The sequence below is a fragment of the Adiantum capillus-veneris genome, chromosome 6, assembly GCF_014529385.1.
Source record: "Adiantum capillus-veneris isolate H3 chromosome 6, ASM1452938v2, whole genome shotgun sequence".
NCBI lineage: Eukaryota > Viridiplantae > Streptophyta > Polypodiopsida > Polypodiales > Pteridaceae > Adiantum > Adiantum capillus-veneris.
In genome coordinates this window covers 123,605,889-123,613,562 of record NC_140936.1, presented here as the reverse complement: position 1 = coordinate 123,613,562, position 7,674 = coordinate 123,605,889, and positions in this window count along the sequence as shown.

Here is a 7,674-nt window from a genome sequence, read left to right as displayed (position 1 = left end):
GTAACGAAACTTCTAGGACAATTTTATAAGACCTAAGCACACATGCCTATGGACTCGAACCCCATTGTAAGTCAAGTTCCAAAATCATGATTATTAATAGCAGTGGATTTTTAACCTAGTCGTTTTTGACCTAGAATGCATCTAAATGCTTAGCAATGACGCCCGAATACCCTAACTATGCTTAGTTTTCGTTTTAAAAGTGTAAATTCCTAGTTATGATGAAATTAGGCCGTGGGTCGGGGACGCCAAAAGCTACGAAATACTGTGAACTGCTTACATCAATGCGTAGAGCTCTTGCCTGTGGTTGCAATGCAACAAACGCATTCACAATGTAACAACCGGAGAGGGAGTAGGAAGCGCGAGAAGGAGAGAAGTGAGCGTTGTTAGCTCACGATGTTATCTAAAAACTTATAAAAAACTTACAAAAATTGGCTTTTATACCTTAGCCAAGGTTTTTGGGTGGTCAAAAGTAATAATCTGGAGTTCTACCAAAGTTGGGAATTGAATGGCTGATACAATCTAGAAGCTTGTAGCCCCGGCTCATTAATTACAAGGTTTATCAAGAAAACAGGAGTTACAATATTCCCGATTTATCAAAATAATAATTGTTTTTACAAAGAGAACTTCGAAAAATGGTATCCACGTTAGCTTGTTGCTAACATAAGAGTGGGAAACTTACAATTCTAGGATCACTATCATCTTCAAATCTCCAAAATTCTCCATAAATATCAAGATATAAAATACACCTGAGTGTAAAGCCTGCATCTCCAAAATCATGGACCACATCACTAAGATCCTCCCCTCACAAGGTTATAACAAAGTTGCCTGGGTTTAACAAATACTCTTGTTCAAGAGTTGCAATTGTCTCAATGAGTTTAAATCTCATCTCACTCAAGGTAGGTAGAATAGGACTAGTACAATATATAGCAGGACATGTGGGAAAGTAAACTCAAATCAGTTGATCTCCATGCAAAGCTCTGGCAAGATCCATGTCACCAAACCTATTCAATCCACCAAAGAGCAATTGGACTTGCGACAAATTTATAAAAAGACAACAAGTCATCCTTAACAAATTATTCATTAACCTTTAGACAAAACAAGCTATTTTTTATCATTTTCATTCACCTATCTTGGCTATTCAAATTGTATAGTTTCTCTAAAATATCTCTAATGTTGCATAACAATGGTAAGTACACGGGCTCGATAGCAAGATCTATCCCTATAGAAAATAACACATAAGCCAACCATATTGATGAATGTCATGAAGTACTTCAAAATACATTACATACATAGGGTAAAGGCACTCAATATCTCTTGGTCTTGGGACATGCTTGTATGGGTTCAAGTGATAGTTGTTTTCCTCTTCCTCAAGTGATAGTTGTTTTCCTACTAAGACATGGGATATTGTTGTATGTAGCTATTAAAGAGAAATGCTCAGTATGTTGATGGAAGCGAGGTTTGAGCAAGCTCGATGATCTTGTTGATAGTGAACCTATTGGCCTTGTCATGCCGTTTGGTATATTGCACACATATGCTACACCATTCTCTAGATTGGAGATGGCTACATAGTCATAGGTTCTTCTTGTGAATGTTTTCTCTATCTCATGGAGTATTTTCTCCTTCTCTCATCATATACGTCCCAGAAATCCACATATTCAGGGCTCTCCAAATGTGGAATATCTTTTTTTTTTTGTTTGATAGGCCTTCATAAACGCATCACACAATTATTAAAGCTCTTTGATATTACGAACAACAAATGCAACTTGAGCACATGGTACTGAATGTTGCAAAGTGTAACTTATCTTCCAAACAAGCTGGGCATTAAATGCAACTTGAATGTGCACCCATTTAGAATGATTTTGTGATTGTCTCTTGTTCTTCATGTGTTTTAATGCCCAATCAAGCAACTCAAGCTCCAATATATCTTCAAGTGAATACATACTAAAAACGTTGTGTGAACATGTACGAGGTATACTCACCTCAGCCGCTCTATGAAAATAAATCAGGACTAAGATAAAAGGACATTGACATTAAACATTAACAATAAAAATTGAGACTTTAGACAACTTACCTATTGATTGATCATAGAATTACCAATAAGTCACCCATTTTTTAAGGTTTGAGTTTATCTACATGACAATGAGCGTGTGGAACATCTTCCTCTCTAGTGTAGGCATTGTATAGAAGGTCCATCCAAGCCTTCACTCAATGATTTCCTTTCCAAACTACAAAGAAGCTCTCTGCCATGTGGGACCACCTTGGATGGGAGGATCAAAGTATCTTCTTACACTTCATGCCTACCTCTATCAACGTGCCCCTACAAGGCGTATATCTCTATTTAAAAGGCTCCTCACTTGGCAAGGACTTGGACACTATGAAATCCCCCAAGCTTGGTTGTCACACAGAGAACTAGGGGAGGGGGGGATGAGAGAGGGAGCACGTGAGGGTTGAGCGGTGAGAGGGATGGGGAGTGTGTGTGTGTGTCGATGAGAGAGAGAGAGAGAGAGAGAGAGAGAGAGAGAGAGAGAGAGAGAGAGAGAGAGAGAGAGAGAGAGAGAGAGAGAGAGAGAGAGAGCTTTTTCTGGTTGCACTAGTCGACTGCTTGGCACGACAGGAAACGAGAGGGGGGGTGAGAGAGTCAATGGGGTGGGGAGAGGGTGAGGGAGTAGCGGGCTAGCGGAGGGAATGAGAGTGTGGTTGATGGTGAAGGGGTGTGTGTATAAAGCAAGATCTCTCTCAAAGTGGGAAAGAAGGACACAACTCTAAATCCTACATCCCTTACTTCATATGACCAAGGCCTTTTACTGGCTAACCCTAAGCTTGGACCAATGAGCTTGCAGCTAATCTATTCTATCTAGGTCAACCCATCTCTCTCTCTCTCTCTCTCTCTCTCTCTCTCTCTCTCTCTCTCTCTCTCTCTCTCTCTCTCTCTTGTAACCCACGAGCCTACACACACTCTCTCTCAATGTGTGTTAAGAAAGAAGTCATCTACTTCTCCAAGCTTGAGAAGTAGAGAGCCTACACCAATGTCTCTTGGCTATGGAATGCAAATCCAAGCAGGAGTCAAGCTTCAAAGCATGCTCATCATCTTCTCAAATTTCCATTACTATACTAAACTATGCTCTAAGAGTGGTGATATGTGAGGAGAATACTTCTTTCTTGTATGCTAAATCTTCTTCCTCTTCACTTTCCTCACTCCCTGCCAGCTCTCTTGACCTTTGAGGTGTTTGAGGTCTTGGGATTGAGTCCAGGGACAAGTTTTTGTCTATTTGCAAGTAAGTTTTATTGTTGTTTTGGGAATAATATTGGTCCATGAATCTTACCATCTTCATGGAATCAACGAGGTCTCAAGGAACACCGAGATTTTTTTTTTACCAAGTCTCTCTTTATGAAAGAACATATATAACAAAAGCCTTTTGGAGGGGGGCCCGACTCCAAGTGAATCCGGCCCTCAACTATTGTCAATCTCTCTAATTCTCTTGTTTACAAGTATTGTTCATGCCAAGCTAACTAGGTGTAATGTTTATATTTTTATCTTCAATCAAGCACTCCCTCTGTATCTTTATTAGGAATTATCTTAATGAAATTCTCAGTACGGTCATTTTAATTCTGCTACAATCAATGTTACTAGCCTAATTCCGTTACATAGTTTTACAGGTAATTGATCGTGTCAAATAGTATATCGTATTGAGAATCGGAAAATGAACTCAGAAGTGTATCAATGGTGCTTCGAAAAAAGTGTTCTTTGTCCACTTTGATGAGTGGCGATAAAGATTCGGCCATGCCGAACAGCTTGGCACTCGCCAATCTTTGTGAGATTCTAAAACATTACTAGTTGGCATTGCTGTTATAGCAAAATTTAACCGCTAAGGAGCGTGCTCTGTCGAGATACTTGATAGAATCCATGTGTTGGATTGAGGCGGTTATCTCTCAAAAAATGCATGATTTGGGTTTGCAAACTAATCATTGTCCCTTGATTATGGTAACTGTCACAAGTCGTGCCTGTGCTTGGAGTGCTTAAAGTGCACTCATCTCTATTGCATGAAATAGCTATGCAGCATGATTTGAAGAAAATTCAAAAAATTTGAAAATATATGCATGCCTCACTTATCACTCGACTCAACTTTCCGTGTTGTAGAACTCTTCAATGTTGCATGACCATGCGTGCTAGGATTTTTGTAGCCTATTGAAGCTCAAGCTTTTCTTGAGTGCATAAGATTTTGCTGTAGCCATGATAAAACCAAGCCATGCTTGTTACCATATACATGTGATAGTGATGTGTGTGAACACATTTAGGACCGTTAAGGCATTTTTCCCCTCACTAGGAGGTTTTTTCCCCCATGCATTGTATTTATGCCCATCACTCTAGGGCTATCTTATCTTTCCATTGCAAACTACATCGGGGCCAAAAACAACTCAAAAAGGGTTGTTTATTAATCTAAGGATTAAGGAATAGTCCAATAGTTTTTGGCCATGTATACAAAAGTATGGCACTCTTGTCTCCTCTATTGTGGGTTTTGGTGGTCCTATTTTGACGGAGAACCGCTAAATGTCTTGATCATGAGGCTGAAACTGCTATATTTGGGTGCTTTCGGCGCCGAGAGAGCTCATTAAATTTGCGGCTCAAAGTAATGAGGTCTCATCTTTTATTCTATTTTATAGTTCACAAAAGAGTTGTCAAAAGATATGAAATCTATGTCAGAAGGCTCTCAAAACAAGGTCATTAATGACAAATCACCTACTCTTTTCAAACGTATACCTTTCTCGCTCTCTCTCTAGTTTGTGAGAGGTTTAAGTCTTTCCGTCTATACTTTCTTTCTTCTTCTTTAATCTCCGAGTTTCCATGGCATCTTTTGCATGTCGCCCTTCACATAACATAACTTCTTGTGACTTTCATAATGTTAGAGAGGATGGTTTTTGGAAGCCCATATCTTTTCGTGTGAATGATTGGGTAACAATGCTTCCTTCATGCAAAGGTGCACACAGAGTGAAGAGAACTAGACGCGATAAAGTAAAAAACCATTGGAAAGGTCATGTTCTTGCTTTCAAAGTGACCGACAATGGCTGGCTAGCTAAGGTTCAACATGTGTACATGGCCAAGGATATGGTGTTAGACTGGGAAGAACATCCCACACTGCATTCTTACTGTAAGTACAAAAAAACTATTTGATAGGGTGAATTTTTCATTATCCCTTTGTTTTTCTCATTTTTTGATTCCATTCCAGATATATTTCCTTCAACAACTGTGGAATGGAAGCAAGGGATTGCAGATGCTATGTATGCTGACAAGCCACCTTCCTTCTACAAAACAATGGATTTGTTTGTCTATTTTGTAGAATACAAAGTTCCATCACAAGAAGGTGCATATGGAGAACTACATCAGTTACCCGTTCCCACCATAAGTTCACTTGACCGGGAAGCTCCTGATGCATGTATTATATCAAGCTTCAAATCCAAGATCAAAGACGACATCCTTAAATCTATGTCTCTGGGAAAGATATCAAGAAGGAATAAATTTCAATGGTTCTTGCCTATACATGTCTTTGTGGCATGTTTCAAAACAAAGGACTTGCAGAGGACAAAGATGATGTGGCTTAATAGAAGACTTTCTATTACTGAACTGGATAATGTACTTGGAGACGGATGGAGCACCAAAGAAACTTTCCATATTGGTGACAATATTAGTTGTAGAGTAAGCCCAAATTCTATGTCTATCTCATATCAACTATGTATTAGTTCTGGGCTACGACTATAGGAGATGGAGAAGAAAATTAGGTAGTTGGGTTCCTCTCGAATCTGAGGAAAATTGTCCAGAGTTTGAACTAAAGGTCATAGTCCATCCACACACCAAGTATAGAAGCCTGATAGTAACAACAAATTGGAGACTAAATGATGTTAGAGAATATCTTGAGTTTCTTGATGAAACATCTCCAGAGTATAGATTCAAAGTGGATGAAATTGTGGTGAGCACAAGGATGGAGAATTCAACCTCTTGCATCACATGCCTTCCCCCAAAAAGAGTTGTATTTGAGCCACTTGCAAGGACGTGAAAAAACAAGTTCAGTATTGTAATCATTTTGCAAATATATTTATCTTTTCTCTACCGTATTGTGAACATTACTTATGTTGTTTTAAACTTACATGATATCATGATACACATTTAAGAATCGATAGTTGGTATTAAGTATTTGAAGTACAAAATTATGAATCACCAAAGGGTATACATATGTTCATATGGACAAAACGAACAAAAGTGTACATAGCTTTTGTGGAGTACAATCAATCATGAAACTCCACTTTTCTTTTTGCCTAAGAGGATTCTGCATCCTCAAAGACCCTTTTTCTTTTGTGTTCAGAAGGGGGTGAAAGTTCAGGAGAGGAGTGGGTGGTGGTGGTGACTTGGGCTCCTCAGGGATTGGCACGGGTGACTTGGCAGGGGTTGGTTCTTTAGGCTCCTCAGGGATTTGCACGGCTGACTTGGCAGGGGTTGGTGCTTTGGGCTCCTGAGGACTGGCTGGCTTGGGTGACTGGGCAACCTTCTTTGGCAACATGAATGGTAGCTTGAAAGGTGAGCTAGGTGCCTCCCCCTTATTGTTCTTAAGTGTACGACAGTTTTGAACCTTGAATTTCAATGGTGAGTGGAATGGATGGCCCTTTGTATCTGCTCTTTTTTTTTGCAGGGCTCTTCTTCTCGGTGGGACTCTTCCCCTTGGCAGTCTTCTTGGTGGGACTCTTCCCCTTGGCAGGGATGTTCTTCTTGGTGGGACTCTTCCCCTTGGCAGGGATCTTCTTCCTGGTGGGTCTCTTCCGCTTGGTACGACTCTTCTTGTCATGGCTCTTCTTTTTAGGACTCCTCTTTCCATTTTCTTTGCATCCAAACCTTTGGTGGCAAAGGAGATTCTAGATCATTTGGATTTATTGATCTTTCCAAAACCATAGAAACAACCTTCTCTCTCACCCACGCGACCCAAGACTCTAGATAGTCATGCAACTGAAAAAAATAGAAAAAGGAATTAAAGGACATGAGTACATACATATATAAGACATCAAAATAAATACATGAGCCACACACTTATAGTGAGTGTAGTCATCAGGCACCTTGACTCAAGATATCTCCATGCATTGGCAAGCACCCTCCATCCACAAGATGTTGAGTCTTTCTGTAAAGGCAGTTTTTTATTGTAGTACTTGAAAGCTTCTATATTTTAATCCTTATTTGTGGTACTCAGGTGAACAACAATAATTTTGGCAGCACTGCAAGAAGACATTGAATCAAAAAGATACTAATAGAAAACAATAGGCCATCAAGCATAGATTATGCTTCATACTTACAGTTTAATTTTCCCATGGATACTTGAGAGTGAATTCATAAGTATAATATCTTTCTCCAAAAGATTGAAGATAATAAGACTCCAATTTCCTCTTTAAAAAAATAGCAATTAGCTAAGAATACCACAAAATGTTAAAAATAACATGTAAGGAGTTAAGATTTACCCTTCAACATAGGGGTATAATATGTAATTGCAGGTCAGCATGTTAAAATCTTCGAAAAAACTTGAATGGGTTCCTTGCTTGTTAAAAAGGCGCTGTGTCACTAGAGGGTCAAGTATGGAAATTTGCATAGCTAGAGCCTCTGGAAGATCCCTCATAAGACACTTGAAAAAGAAAACACAA